Source organism: Lactuca sativa, chromosome 3 (assembly GCF_002870075.4).
Source record: "Lactuca sativa cultivar Salinas chromosome 3, Lsat_Salinas_v11, whole genome shotgun sequence".
In the NCBI taxonomy this organism is placed as follows: Eukaryota; Viridiplantae; Streptophyta; class Magnoliopsida; order Asterales; family Asteraceae; genus Lactuca; species Lactuca sativa.
In genome coordinates this window covers 264,888,756-264,905,630 of record NC_056625.2, presented here as the reverse complement: position 1 = coordinate 264,905,630, position 16,875 = coordinate 264,888,756, and the positions used below count along the sequence as shown (strand labels likewise).

General features: G+C 39.2%; 1 non-coding gene across 1 annotated transcript; it reads left to right on the top strand.

Annotated features, from left to right (window-relative positions):
• The first annotated feature begins 753 nt into the window (after window positions 1-753).
• On the top strand, window positions 754-860 carry LOC111919158 (small nucleolar RNA R71). The gene has a single exon (XR_002859416.1). It is a non-coding gene; the product is annotated as a small nucleolar RNA R71 (small nucleolar RNA).
• The last annotated feature ends 16,015 nt before the right edge of the window (window positions 861-16,875 follow it).

Sequence of the window (16,875 nt, the reverse complement as noted above, 5' to 3'; positions counted from 1 at the left end):
CCACTTCTTGTTGTGACTATGTTTATGTGCGCGCCTCGTGGGTTATTTTCGGTTTTACTAGGAAGTTCGCCCGGTGATCTTTGGGTTATTTGTTGAGCAAGTTGCCCAAGTTGCGTTTCTATGTTGTGGATAGATGCTTGCTGGTATCTAAGCATGGTTCTTGTTTCTTGAATTGCAGCATCATGATCACTATGTCTCTTTTCTGAAGCAACTACAAATTTGGTAAGCATCTCTTCCAAACTTGGTTTTCTTTCTTGTGCCGACTCCTCCTTTTGGTAAAAACCTCTTCCTTTTTGCTTGTACTTCTCCTCCTTGGCCTTCTTGTACTCTTCATAAAGGAGCCACTCTTTCTTTGGTTTTCGCCAATCTTCATCATCCCCACTTGAGTAACATACTTGCACCTTCTTGTTACCATTTTCATCCAAGTTGCAGTCTCTAGTAAGATGAGGCCCATTGCAGTTTTCACACCCCACCCGTATAGCATGTATCGTTTGGTCCATTTTGTCCATCCTCCTATCCATGTTTTACAACATGGCCATCACTACTGACAAGTCTTCTGAAGCTGCATAGGCGGACCCCCTTGTTACATCATTTCTTGGATTATAGTTATCTCTAGAATGCTTAGAGAATTCTTCAATTAGTTGCTTTATCATTGGAGGTGCCTTCTTCGTAAGTGGACCTTGCGAATCAAGTAATTACCTTGTTGTAACATTTAATCCATCATAAAATATGGAGACTTCTTGTTGACTATTGAGGTCATGATGCGGGCAATTCCTTAGCAAGCTCTTGTACCTGTCCCAAGCTTCATATAGTGACTCTCCAGCTTGTTATTCAAAGTTGGCTATGGCCTTCTTGAGCTTAGATATCTTGGATGGGGGGCAGAATTGATCAATGAACTCTTCTTTCAGTTGGGCCCATGTAGTGATGGATTCGAGGGGCAGTGACTTGAGCCAATCCTTTGTAGCACCCTTCAATGTAACCGGAAGCATGCGAAGTAGCTGCGTTTCCTGAGGCACGTTGGGAACATTGAAATAATCAGCTACATCATTAACTTCATCCAAGTGCTTGTAGGCATCTTCGTGGTCTTTGTCAGTGCAGGGGATATCCTTGAGCAAAGCAAGGATATGACCCTTAAGCTTAAAGGTAGCAGCTGCGGGAATTGCGGGTTGCACGAGTCTCGGTCCAGTGTCATCGCGCATCCTCTTCTTCCATTCCCCCATGGGGACTTCATCGATATTAGCCATAGTAATAGCTAAATCGCCCTCAAAATCGGATTCGTGCTCGTATGTAGGTTCTTCTTCTCCCTCGGTCTCGTACTCGGTGTCTTCTTTAATCGGGTCTTCGATTGCTACAGAGGCACTGAATGCTCCTGATTTACTGCTCTTCTTCTTGCTGAAAACGGACTTGAGGTTCTTTAGTGGCGAATTCTTTGAAGAAACGAATTCTCCAACGGATTTTCCTTTGTTCCTCCTTAGTGTGGATTCCGGGTCTTCGAGAGGAGGGACCAGAGGTGTATCAGATCCTCAGGTCATGAAACAACTGCAAACAAACAAGAAAAAACACGTAAAAAGAACAAAAGTGAAACAGAACGAAAACGAAAATTAGTTTGGCAAACAGCAGGGTACTCGCCGAGTAGGTGCGAATGCACTCGGCGAGTATCCTGTTTAAAACTAAAAAAATTAAAATCTAATTAAAAGACTTCTAAAAAAAACTAATAAATTCTAAAACCTAACCTACTTACTGTATTACGAAAAAAATAACTTTGTGCAAGAAAAACTCACACAAAGGATCGATAAAATTAGGAATTAGACTTAATTTTGGAACTGTTCCCCGGCAACGGCGCCAAAAACTTGATGTGTGTTAAATGCACTTGTTTTATTCCTACTTTTAAATTATAAATTTAGCACACAAAGGCAGTGAACCTGTCTTTTAGTGGTATAGTTGGATAAGTAAGGTGTCGAACTCATGGAACGGAAATTAAACTAATAACTAATTTTAACTTAGCAAGTAATAAAAGTAAGAGGGTTTTTCTCTAGTTTTGCAAGACTAGAAACTTACACACACCACCTAAGCACGTAATTAACTAAACAACTAGAACAAGTAACAAATAAACCAAATTTGATAAAGAGTTTCTGTTTAGGTCCAACCAATTCACTCCTAGGGTTATTTATATGATAATATGATAAATTAATTGTTATTGGTTACCAACTATAGTGGTTAGGTTCATGTTCATTGCTACTAACCCTTAGACAATTAATTAATTCAAGCAGTGGCCAATTGTTTAAACTAATTAATTCCCTAGTTCAATTGTTTGGGTTAAATAAGATTTGTAATTGGTTAATCAAGTTGGTGGTTCAATTAACCTCTTGTTTGTTGGTTTCTCAAACAAGCTCACACATTAATTTACCCATTCTCTTATTAACTCTAGTTTCATGTTCATTATTCTTAGACATATGATAAAGTGGTCACATAAACATATGTGGTTAACAACTAAGAGATGTTCATACAACTTAATTGTCTTTCAATTAACATAAAATAGTTGTGGTTAATGCATAAGGTTATTTAACAAACTTAATTTAATAAAATCACCAATAAACAATCAATAAAAATAATAATTAAACCATAGGAGTAACTTGGTCTTCCTAAACAGAAACAATACGAATTTAGCTCATGGTTACAGTAAAAACAAACTCAAAAACAAATTCAACTAGGCTAGACATGCTTAATTCCTAAGATTAAGTGGAAAGTATAACCTAAGTTGCCTTGATTCTTCAAAAGATCGAGGGTTAGGGTTTCTCAGCTCTCCGTAGGGTTCTTCAATCATAGGTGTAACTCCCAAAAGCCAGAAAAGGTTCCCCATTCGAATAAAGGTTCAATATTTATAATTATCACAAAACAGGGGCAACTCGGCGAGTAGGTCACCCAACTCGCCGAGTAGATGCGTAAAAAACGTGTATGGCCAGGAGTCTTGACTTATCTTCGGGAACATTCTTGGGTACTCGCCGAGTAGCCTCGCGGACTCGCCAAGTTGGTGTGTTTTTCCTCTTTCTTCATTATTTGGTCTCTAGCTTCTACTTGTTCCTTTTTACTTCCAAGCATGTATTTTGGACTGAAAACAAAATTTAAGCATTATTAAGTACCTTTTGTCCATATTATGCACATAATTAGCTAAAAATGAATAAAAATGTATGCTAAACATATGACTAATTATGCAAATATCAACCATTACGGGCCCTCCTTCTCATTCTTCTTTCAAATTAAGTCCTTGATTTACCCTTTCTACCCTCACTCCTGAAATCCTTTACAATTTAAGTACGAATTTTACCAAACAACCATCTGTTCTCAAAGTCCTTTCATAACAAGTCCAAGACTTACCAAACAACCCTTGCCTTCTAAAAACCTTTACAAAATAGATCCCAGAACTTACATTTTTAACCCCCACTTCTAAGTTTATAACTTTTAATCCCCATAACTAACGCCTTGCTACATTATTCCACATTCAGGGCTACTATTCATATTAATTTATATCTATTAATTTATTTAACAAACGGGATGTTACAGTGAGACCCAAGAATTGACGGATTTTTGTGGGCGTTCTCGGTGCTGACCAATTCTCAATTGCCTTTATCTTGGAAGGTCCATGTGTATGCCTTCCTTGCTGACCACGTAACCTAGTAAAGTTACCTTCCTGATCCAAAACTCACACTTAGAGAATTCCACATATAGTTTCTCCATCCTCAATGTTCCTAGCACTTTTCTCAAGTGCTGGCTATGCTCTTCCACACTTCATGAATATACAAGTATATCATCTATGAACATTATCACGAATTTGTATAGGAAAGGACGGCACACCCGATTCATTAAGTCCATGAATACGGCGGGTGCGTTGGTTTGACCAAAGGGCATCACTACGAACTCGTAGTGACCATACCGAGTCCGAAATGCTGTCTTGGGAAAATTGCTCTCCCGGACTCATAATTGATGGTTCCCTGATCTCAAGTCTATCTTTGAAAAGTAACTCGCCCCCTGTAGTTGGTCGAAGAGGTCGTCAATTCTGGGTAGTGGGCAGCGATTTTTAACGGTGAGTTTGTTGAGTTCGCAATAGTCTATTCACATTCGGAATGATCCATCCTTCTTCTTCATGAACATGATTGGTGCTCCCCAGGGTTAGGAACATGGTCTAATGAATCCCTTGTTGAGCATTTCGTTTGGCTAACCAGATAATTCATGCATTTCTATCGGTGCTAGACGGTAAGGGGATTTGGCTACGGAGGTAGCTCCGGGAATCAAGTCGATTCGAAACTCGACTTGGCATTCAGGTGGAACTCCTGGGAGATCTTCGGGGAAGATATCAAGAAAGCTGCAGACTTCGGGATGCTCTTGAGGTCTTTAACTTCTTGTTATTCATTGACTACATGCGCCAAGAATGCATGGCACTCCTTTTGCATGTATTTTTTGGGCTTTGATGCACCAAATGTGTGACAACCCGGAAATTCTTTCGTTGTAAACCCAGCCAGTCAACTCAACTGAGTGTCAGACTCGTTTCTGCTATCATTTATCATTGTTTAGAGTCCGTTCAAAGGTCCAAAGCTCTATACATTCTAGCCTCGAGTATAGGATTGGGTCGCGTACACTTCTAAACCAACAAACAAGCCCTACACTCCATTTGAGGGAGTGTACGGCCATACACATGAGTGTACGTTTGTACACCCATGTTGGGCCGTACACACCCCTCCCTAAGTATGTTATCCCTTCATTTCTAAGCCATTCTTAAGTTTCCAAGTCAAGAACATCGAGTTTTCTCTCAACTATCATCCCGTTTTTCATCTTGATCTTCAAAAGTGGTAAGTGATTCTTCCATATTTCTTGTTATCCTTCCTAGGATTTTCTGGAGGAACAGGCGAACTTTTTTAAACAAAACTTACAACTTACTACAATTTACTAAGCTTTCTACAACATACTTACATCACTAAAATCTTATGAACTCACCAGCTTAATTGCTGATCAACTCTTTCAAAATAATTTGTATTCTCAGGAAACTAGTAGAAAGGTACTCGCGCTGGGAATTTAGAAGATGGAGCATAATAGCTTCAAGTATTGTTTTGTTATTTACTTTGTAGTCTATGTTATGTGAACCACATACTTTGTAAACACTTTCTTTCTAATGAAATGGTTGTTCATTACTTTGATTACTATGATGCATGTCTTGTGATACTAAACATGACATCCTCCACCCCAGAACGGTTTCGTCGTTCCGGTTTTGGGGTGTGACAGATTGGTATGAGAGCATTTTTTATAGTGAACTAAGTATATCAACCGATAAAAGATATACAACTATAAATACAATGGGGCTTAAATAATACATTTTAAGAATATAACGATAAGTTATAAGAATATACCTACTTGCTTGTACATGTATACATACCAGAATAAGTATCACGAGAAGAACAGAACAGAAGTATTTAAAGGTTGAATATTGCAGTCAAACCTAGGCAGTTATGTAATCGTATCTGGGATCAATATAGCCTGATCAACTATATTCATTTGAGATGCGACTGACATGTGCTTGGGAGTGATGTGGTGTTGCAATGGTGTTAAAAATTACCTAACTCTATACAAGAGATTTCTAGATCAGAACATCAAAGTTAGAATACTATAGGAGTATTCTATGACACTATAACACGATAAAAAGTTTGAAACATACTAAGTACATTACATTAAAATACTATAGGAGTATTTTAGGCACTATATAAATAACTTATGTGATAACTTAAAAGACCCATACAGACAGGCCTGTAATCTTGCAATGTATACTCCCAAGGTTTTATATAATTGAGATTTTATAGACTTAGAATTTGTGATCTACGCTTCACTATCTGTTCCTTGTTTGGTTGTGGTTTTGGAGTAAGATCACTTATTCGAAGGCCTATTTAATCTTAAATTATATACAACTTGTATATATTGTACAAATTACAGGAGGACTCTGTAAGGATCACCCCATAAAGTTACCCTAAATCTCATAGATTCTTTAGTCACATCCATTCTCGCAAGACAAACCCATATAGATGTAACCACTTCCTCATAGCAGTCAACAGAAGAGTCAAGGAGGAACAAGAGTAGGTTCAAGAGAAGTTTTCAAGGAGGGATCAGCCGAAGTAACCACAACATCATATGCGTCACACTAATAAATAATAATCTTGGTTAACTTAATGAGTTAGTGGAAACACTGCTCACAGTATGTGTTAGGATTATTTTCTTACATGTAGCTGGTAATAGTTATTCAGGTAACAGATATTCATTCGAGGATAGACATTCTAAATTCATAAAGTATATTAGGTATATACTCTTTTATGAATTGTTTCCAGAACCCTGTGGAAGTCAAGACCCAATACAATCAGAACTAGGATAACCTTGTCTCTCAGCTTTCGACTTTTATCCATTGCTATAGACTTATTCATGTCTCATCTTTGTATTCTTTTAGCAAAGATGCCTCATCGCAGATCAAATAGACGCACTACTCTGATAACTCCAACTCAACCGCCACTACCTCTAACTCAATTCAACTTTGATGCCCTCCAAGCAGTGATTCATCCGCAGCGGCAACTGCTCTAGCTCACTTCGGTGAAAGTGGTACCTTCGGATCTGGTAGCGGTACCCACTTAGACAACCCCGGAGCTACTCACGGATACCCAAGGGAGTGTTTGTATAAGGACTTCATGAACTACAAATCCAATTTCTTTAGTGGAAATGGTGGATTCATCGCTCTGATGCAATGGTTTGAGAAAACAGATTCGGTCTTTGCAATCTGTTCATGCCCAGAAGGGAGCAAAGTGAAGTTTGTTGTATGCACCTTCTCTAATCGAGCCCTAACATGGTGGAATAGCCATGTTAAGTCACTGACCCTATCGGTTGCTAACTCAATAAGTTGGGAAAACCTAAAAGAGATGATGCTGGAAGAATATTGCCCGTTGGGCGAAGTTCAAAAGTTGGAACAAGAACTATGGGAGCTCACGATGGTCGGCTCATACATAATGGCCTACACTGACAGGTTTAGCGACCTGGCAACACTATGCCCCGGGATGGTTACCCCGGAGAGCAAGAAGATAGAAAGATACATTTGGGGTCTAACTGCCCCGATCCAAGGAGATGTGCTGTCTTCTAACCCTGCCACATTCGATAGTGCCAAACGCTTGGGCCAATGACTTATTGACCATGGAGTCCTCCATGGTATGGAAGTCCCAGTTCCCGATCCATCAAAGGGAGAGGACTATAAACAGAAGTCGGGGAACAAGAGGAAGAAGAAGCAGAAAACACAGGAAACCCCACAAGAGCAACAAACGAGTACTATGTACGCCGCCACAACACCTACTACTCCAGCACCTGCCAGCCGATATGCTGGATGTAACGCCCCGTTCTAAGAGTAATTATTCATGGATCCCCGGGATCAAGAGTAAGGGCGTTTTTGTCTTTTTGGGCAATGGGTTTTATCCGAGGAGGTTTCGAACCGGTGTATCTTGATAGAAGCATAGGGCTTCTCGCCACCTTCGTGTAGATATAAAGTTCGTTGGAAACGGGCTTAGAATAAAGGAGTTATGACATTTTGAAGATATTGACATTTATAGCCCTTAATGGGAAAAGTTGATAAGGAAGGCCAAGTATAAGAATGGGAAATGCTGGGTACGCCCAACGTAGGCTGGGTTACGCCCTGCGTAATCGGGTAAATGAACGCGGGTCTGTGGAGGCGTACGCCCAGCGTACTGGATGTATGCCCAACGTACGTACAGAGTCTTTAAACCCTAATTTGAGGGCGAGCCACTATATAAGGAACATAATGGCTCAAACCCTAGCCTCATTATCAGTCTCCCCAACCTCAGAGAAACCCTAGAACGTCCCAAACTCCATTTCTAGAGATCTTGGCCTTGGAAAGCTTATCTTGGTGGTTTAAGCTTGGAAGAGGAAAAGAGGAAGTGGTCAAGGAAGGAGTTGGGTGGCTGGAGCTCATAGATATGGGAAGGCATCATCTTCTGGAGCCCTTTTGAGGTATAAAGTCTCTTACTTGACATTTATTTTGTGTGGATTTTGGTGTTATGAAGTTTTGACATCATTCTTGCCCCAAAAACCTCATCTTGATGCATGATTTGAGTTGGTTGAGATTAGCTGTCCTTTTAGACCTTAGGAGAGGTCTTGAGTAAGAAAAATGAGGTCCCAAGGGCTTTGGTTGTCTCATATGTGATATAGATAGGTCTTAATGGATTAAGACCTTGAGTTAAGAGCTTTATGGACGTCCCAAGTGATAAAGTTTGAGACTTTATGGATCCTAGGCATGTTTGGTCGATGGATCTGAAGTTTGGGCTTAAGAACTTAAGCCATTAAGGACTTATGAGGACTTTTAGTTCAGCGGGTTTACGCCCCGCGTAAAGTGATGTACGCCCAACGTACTCACCATTCTGCCTGTACGCTTAGCGTACATGGGGGGTACGCCCCGCGTACTCTGTCTGCATGGATCATGAGTTTTTGGGCCGTGGTTTGGGGCATGTTTGGGTATTTGAGCCTTAGTGGGCCATCAGAAATCATATTTTATGGACGAAGGAATATATTGTGGGCTTAGGATGAGGCCCATTAAGGGATTGGGCCCAGTGTAGCAAATTGGGCCATTGGTGGGTCACTGGTGGGCTTGAGAAGCTTACCTAGTGTTGGGCTCTTCATATTCTGGTGTTGGGCCTTAGTCATGGACCAGATTGAGTTAAGGGTAAATTGGTCAATTTACCCCTTGGAAGGATATTGTGCTTGGGCTAATGGTTATGTTACTGCTTTAGATAGTTCGAGATTTTTGGTGAGACGGTGGTTCGGGCATCTACTTATTCAGTTCATAGTTTCGGCAGTTGCGAGGTGAGTTATCCTCACTATATCGACAGGGTCTACGGCACCAAGGCCGGCCCTTTATCGGATGGAAATTCGGGTAGTTGTCTGTTATGTTATTGCTTTATTATGTTTGCATCCTGGTAGTTAGGATGGTATATGTTAGAGACCTGGTTAGGGTCGGTATCCTGGTTTTTAGGATGATGCTATGCTAGTGACCGGTTAGGTCGGAATCCTGATAGGGATGTGCTATGTATGTGATCTGCTAGATTGGTTGATTTGTAGTGAATTGTTATGTGATTATATGTTTATGTGCACATGGTTGTTTGACTGGGGTTGGGTTGAGGCGGGTCCTGCTTTGTGTTGTAGGCCAACAAACCCAGGGTAGACCGGTTATCGCGGAGGCCCAGCGAGCGGTCCGGATAGATTGTAGGCCCCAAGAGGGCGGACCAGACGTGCCGAGGCTCGGAGAGTGGACCAGGCCGACTGAAGGCCCGGTACAGGCGAACCAGTCATACTGTAGAATCAGAGAGTGGACCAGGTGGATTGAAGGCGCGGTGCGGGCGGACCAATCATACTGTAAACTCGAGGTATAGGGTTGGACTCGGAGGGTGGACCAGGTGGTCTGTAGGCCCGGTGTGGCGGAACAGTCACACAGTAGACCCTAAGTGCATGGCTGTTATGCGTTCTGTTGCGATATGGCATGTTATGTGTATGGTATATGTGGTTGGTATTTTGGGGGTATCTCACTAAGCTTTCGGGCTTACAGTTGTGGTTTAAATGTTTCAGGTACTTCAGGAGACCGTGGCAAGGCAAAGGCATGATCGTACCGCTCCTCATGTTTTATGTGTTTATGATGTGGTTTTGGGAAATACTCTGATAATAAATGTATTGAAAACCTTTTTGTAATAACTTTATGAAATTGGGTTGTTTTCGAAAAGTTTAAATTGCTTGGAATTACTAGAGTGTTACACTGGAACCCTTCCAAAGTGTGGAAAGTGCAACTATCCCCACACCGGAGTATGCCGGAAAATGCAGTGTCTGAACTGCCACAGAAAGGGACACACAGTCCGTTTCTGCAGGGCATTGACTCAACCGATCTCCCAAGTCCCTGGAGTTGAGGAAAACCAAGCCTACTATGGCTGTTGTGAGATTGGACACTACCATAGGGAATGCCCGATAACAAAGAACTGAGGAGTTGATGGACGAATTATGATGATCACCGCAGGAGAACCAACCCCGGAGTCGCCTTCGAGCAGTGGTACGTTTTCGAAATAGTAATTATTTTTTTAAAATTAATTTATATTTATATATAAGATTAAAACTTAGGGAAAGTACTTAAAAGTAACTATAATAACTCACCTATGGAAACAAGTCATAGGATTCAAGAGAACTAAAAGATCCATTCAGAGAAGCTATGATGGCTTAGTATGTACATCAGGGTTGTGCATAGCTAAGATGTTGCAGACTTAGAGTGAGTGATTACATCTTAATTCCCGTTCCTTGTTTGGTTGTGGTTTTGAGGCAGATTTACTCAGTTGACCGTCTTATTCATCTTAATTACTCATAACTTGTATATGACAGGCGATCGTAGTGGTACCAAAGAGGGTCATAGTTTAAAGTATCGACACTAGTTATCAAAACACTTTCATTGTATGTACTCGCTCATCACGATACGATACATAGAAGTGTTAACATCAAAGGGAAAATAGAAAGCACTAGAACATTTACAAAGAGTGCAGTGTAGAACACACTAGGAGTACATTTGTGACAACCCGAAATTTCCATTCTGAACAAACCATTTGAAGCCAATAGAAGTAGAACAGTTACAGTGAAAACTCAGATTTCGAGTATAAGTTTGGCAGTTTTCAGGATTTTACACTTAAGGAGATATTAGGAGAGTGGATGCACTAGGGTTTTGTGCAACATTATTATTCCAATACTCTAGGACATTAGAGTTCGTTCCAAGAATAAAAATATTTTCTGCCAAAAATATCTCCGGACTATAAATAGAATTCTGAACCAAATTGGCTCATTTGTTGGATTCCATTTAGAGAAAAGTCAAAATTCTCTCTCAAAGATCTTCGGGTTTTTATCCCAAATTGTGAGTACTTCGATCTAGTTATGTTATATAGCTTAGTTTGTGTTTAGAAATATCAATTTCATAACAAAATGACTAGACTCGGGAGTTTACCGCCCAAGAACGTTCTTGGGGAGTAAACTCCAATATGTAGCTTAAATGCTACTTAGTCCTTTCCCCGTGATTTGTAACTACCTTAGACTTGTATGCTAGTGTGTATATGACTAGAAAACATCAAAATCGGATTAATACCCCAAGATTTGGGAGTTTACCGCCCAAGAACACTTGGGGAGTAAACTCCATTTTAAGGTCCTTAAGGGTTCCAATGACCCTCAAAGCTTTAGAACTCGAACTAGAAGCATTCATTTCATATTCAGGACACCAAAAACATTTCAAAACATAGAAGAAAGAGAGTTCATGGCCAATGATGTTCCAAGGCCGTGAACTCCATGTTTTAGGGCCAAAATGCTTTCAAACACTCCCTTAAGCCAAGAGACAAATTAGGACAAGTACCCTAGTGTGTTTGGGGATAGCAAACACCACTAAAACACCAAGAAAAGGGAGTTTACGACCCAAGATATATTAGGGTCGTGAACTCCAATATATGGTGCCATAATTCCTCCTAAAGCCTTGAAAAATTGCCTAGAACATATCCTATGTGAGTATGGGACTTGAAAGCATCATAAACACCCTCCCAAGGGAGTTTACGGCCGTAAACTCCAAGGGAATATGGTCCCAGGGCCGTAAACTCCTCAAAGGAGTTATTAGGAAGCCCAAACACTTGTTTAAGCCTTGAAGCAATTCACCACATGAGTTGTATAATTGTTAGACTTCATTTAAGGACTTGGTTGAGAGTTTACGGCCAGGAGTTTACTCCCCTGGGCCGTAAACTCCAAAACATATGGCCATTAGACCATAAACTCCCATTAGGGGCATTGCACTCCTTTGTTGCAACCCATTAGCCTCCTAGCACTTTACCAAAAGTGTTTTCCTCGCGTTTAAATGTTTATACTTGCATAATTAGTGTTTTAATCACTAATTATTTATATACATATGTCTTCATATGTAATTAGGATCATTGTGTGTGTCTAAAGTCTTCACTTGACACCAAGCACTTGCCCGATCCTTCCTTACGATAACAGTCTGTTCAATTCGAGTCACTTACTGCAGGTGAGTTCATACCCCTTAACTAATTTTTTAAAACTATTTTTAAATGTTTTATGGAGGGATACAGTTAGAATCATGCTAGTTATTATATCAATCACATGTGATTAATAAGTAGAATTATGCTAGTTATTATATCCATCACATGTGATTAATATACAACAATTCAAATGATTTGGCTACTCATTAGCCGTTTTACCAAACGGTTTCCTTCAAATGATTTTTATAAACCTTTTATATGTTTTAAACTCCTTATTACACTGTACATTTTACTATGTATATTACATTTCAAACTTATTTACAATTGTGTTTCAAACAAATGTTTCTTTATACTAAACTGTTTTATCAAACCCATGCCTTCAAACTGTTTTATAGATTGACATCAAGTCGATCTTTTCTTAAGATAATATTTATGTTCAAATGTTTTACAAAACTTATTTATCCTTTTATATTATAAATTGCATGCCTCTATATGTATAGTTATATAAGAAATGTTTAAAAGACTTAGGAAGGCTATCCACCCTATTTCCTTTTCGCGCTTGAGATGTGGTCTGGTGGGATATCGGGTACTCGTCCGAAGGTCGTTTAAATATTAGTTATATATCATGTGTACATATATAGTCATAAAAGGTCCTTCCAGTTCATCCCATGCCCTTGGGTAGCAAGGGTATACATCCATGTCCATACGTACCAGTTAGATTACTAGTAAACTACCATATGGGTAGTTTAGGAAGATACTAGAACAATTACTAGAACACGATATCATACAATGAGTCAGTTCATTCATGAGTCAATACTTTCTAGAACATTACAGTACATTACATATACTACTATACTAGAAAGAGAACATATACAACTATACTAGAATGATTACATTACTATACTTGCTAGGTAGACAGCACGTACATTACAGCTAGAACAGTTCATTACATTACACTTACATGAATACGTTAAAAATTGTGATCCACTGTATCGGAGCATGCCTTAAATGTCATGGCCCGAGTTGTAGCCAGAATTCTCTTGGAGGGAGAGCGTGAGTTTGCATATAGATCTATACTGGATTGACTATCCTACACCTTGCTGCTAGCTACAGCTGGACCTGCAGGTCTGCGGGTGCCAAACGTCATTCCGTTATTACGACCATTCGTATGTCGTTGTTACCAGTCGATAGTATGGTGCAATTAATCACATGATGCCTTAATATAAATCCGGTTTAAGGTAATTAGTACAGCAGTAGTTCTTATAGCGCTATGTTTTAGTACTACATTAATTTTCCCTGTACATATATTTAGTGATCCTTTCACTTAAACTATAGATGTAAAAACTATATTCTGTTAATAATAGTGACACTTGGGAAAATTACACACTTTACAAGAAACGAACATATATAACAGTTAAGTCTTGGTAGAAGACTACATAGAGATCAGTTAAGTCTTGGTAGAAGACTCCCTGTTATAATAGTAGGAATCATAGGGATTTCTAGGGTTTTTCAAATGTTTACAGTTGTTTTACAAACATTTTCATACTTACAGTTCATCTACATTTTATACTTACAGTTCATATACAAATTCTTACATATAAATTAAGACACTAAATACTTATGATCTCACCAGCTTCAAAGCTGATACTCGCTTTCAAAATTACTTGTATCCTCAGGTCATCATAGACAGGTATCGATGCAAGGAGAAAGGAAGATGGAGCTTGTTCAAGACTCATCTTTCATTTTGATTTATGCTTTAGTGTTTATCAAAATTTGATAGAACATACTTGTATAATAATTCTATTATTAATGCAATGGATGATGTTGTTGCTTGTTTACTACTTTTCATTGTTGTGATACTGTACATGACGTCCTCCGCCCCAGAACGTTTCCGCCGTTCTTGGTTTTGGGGTGTGACAACATCATCTCATAACAGACGTTTCTTTCAAATCGGCCAGAACTTTGTTCAATAAAGATTCCGTTAATATCATTCGTCATGAGTTGGCGTGGTCCTCACCATACTAAGTTCATGTGTTTCTATCGCTTTGACCGTCAAATTCGTGAAACCTTCGTCATTCATACCGACAATCCAACCTAAACCTTAGTTTTGTATTTCGTATTCTAAACCTCGAAGTACTCATGTGAAGAGTACTTTGACCAGCCTTGTCATCATATGTCCACACATCTTTCCGAAATACCACTCGTCCACCATACCAAGTTCGAGCACAGAGGCTAAGGACGAATACAACCCACCTATCATTATTCAGTGTATACACGAGGGTGGCATATGATTATGATTACGCAGATTTAGTATGTGTGTTTCCGCCCTATCTCCTGTTCCTTGTTTAGTTGTGGACCTAGGACAGAGTCGCACATCCGACCGTCTAACTAATCCTAATTATATGCGACTTGTATACATGAGGTAATGATAGATGGACCAAGTATGAGTCCTATCATGAACACCAGGGCAAAGTTGCTAGGTCTACGAGTGGGTATTCTGCAAATCAGAGGAACGCAACCCCAATAGTACTTCTAAGAAAGCTAATTTCGGAACGAAATTCCATCTAACGGGGGGATGATGTGACAACCCGAAAATTCATGCCTTGTAAAGCCCAGCCAGTCAACTCAACTGAGTGTCAGACTCATTTCTGCTATCATTTATCCTTTTTTAGAGTTCTTTCAAAGGGTCCAAAGCTCAGTACATTCAAGCCTCGAGTATAGGATTGGGTCACATACACTTCTAAACCAACAAACAAGCCCTACGCTCCATTTCAGGGAGTGTACGGCCGCACACATGAGTGTACGGCCGTACACATGAGTGTATGGCCGTAAACCCGTGTTGGGTCGTACACACTCCTCCCTAAGTATGTTATCCCTTCATTTCTAAGCCATTCTTTAGTTTCCAAGTCAAGAACATCGAGTTTTCTCTCAACTATAATCCTGTTTTTCATCTTGATCTTCAGAAGTGGTAAGTGATTCTTCCGTCTTTCTTGTTATCCTTCCTAGTCTTGTAATCATCTCTTGATTCATCCATGAAAACATCTCTTTTGACTAGATCTTCAAATCTCACCAAGAACACACACTTGTTCTTGGTGATTGTGAACCCTTTTGAGCCTCCAAATTGTAAGTACTCTTTCCCAATGCTTGAATCTTATTTAGAACACTAGATTGACACCTTAAAAATTCCCAGAACTCATGAACATGAGGTGTGTACGTCCGTACACCCATGTGTGGTCGTACACTCCTCAAAACACCCTTAAAGGGCCTTCAAAGTGCATTTCCAGCTTCAACACTTGAAAAGCAATTGTCCCATAAGCATTTCTACCCTTGGAAAAGGTTTTTGTGCACTTTTTACCATGAGTGTATGGCCATACACTCCCTGTCCGTACACCCATGTCCGTACACTCTTCATATTGACCATACACTCCCTTTTAGTGAATCACATGTGATTCAAACACTAGGTCAGAGTGTTTCCTAGTCTCGTGAGGTGTTTCCTTGCATTTAGTTGCTTCTAAACACTATGTTTATTTCAATATATGTCATTTAGGACTCGTTAAGTCTCGGGACTTCATTCGTGGAACTTCTCATCCTTACACACACATTCGTTTGAATCACCCACATCAGGTGAGTTCATACCCCATAATGAATCTTTAACTGTTTTATATGTTTTAAGGGTGGGGGGAATACAAGTTGAACACAATGATAATTGTGTAAATGTTTGTTATAAACATCTTTCAAAAGATTGCTTATGTCTTTTATAAGTGATCAAAACATTTCAAAAGCTCTTTTAAAGTTATGTTACTTTTTAGCTTAACAAAAATCCATTTTTAAAGTACAAGCATAACTTAGTAGTAAAATGAGTCTTTTCAATAACAGTTCAAGTAAAATACTAGTAAACTATAAGGGGTATATTTTAGAGGTTCAGTCCATACTATATAAGAGAACATACTATGACGAGAAACAAAGAGAACACAATACAAGATAACAGAAAGAACATACTAAGATACTATAACAGAACGAACTTACTAAGATGCTATAGCATGGAACAACTACAGGATCTAATTATACCAATGAATCACTAACTCATTGTTCTAAACAAAAGGTGATAGTTAAATTGGGTATACATAATCACATAACTTTAATGTGGATTACACGGCCTAGCAATTGGTTTGCTGAAGTCGCGTTTGGTTCCCAGAATCTCTTGACAGGGAGAACGTATAGTATGGGTTCTAGCGTTCACATTATGACCTAAATTCCCATTACTTTCATAAAGTGACAGTACCACTTGAAAGTTAATGCAAACTATTTTTAGTCAAGATAGTTATAAACTAGGGAAAACTTACATCTTTTCAAACGACAAACAGAACAGTCGGGTCTAGTACATTTATTAGAAAGGGACCTATAATGCTAACCTTATGATTCCTTAATGCATACATCAAGGGATATATATTAATAGGATCCGATAGGTAATAGGATGTGTGCTTTCCGCTTCATTTCCTGTTCCTTGTTTAGTTGTGGGCTTAAAGCGGATTCACCCAGCCTATTATCCATTCGAGCTTAGTTATATATATATGTTATGTATACATTGTGTCATCATAAGGGGTACCAGGTATGGGTCAGGTCATAGGACACTAATTTAATGCACATTTTTCTAGTACAAAACACACTTTTCAAATAGAACTTTTGGTATACAAAACTAGAAACTTTCCAGTAAAAGGTTTAATCCATTTTATTAAACCAGTACAACTTAAAGGACCTTAGGTGATTAATTTTGTAATACCTTAGTTTATAC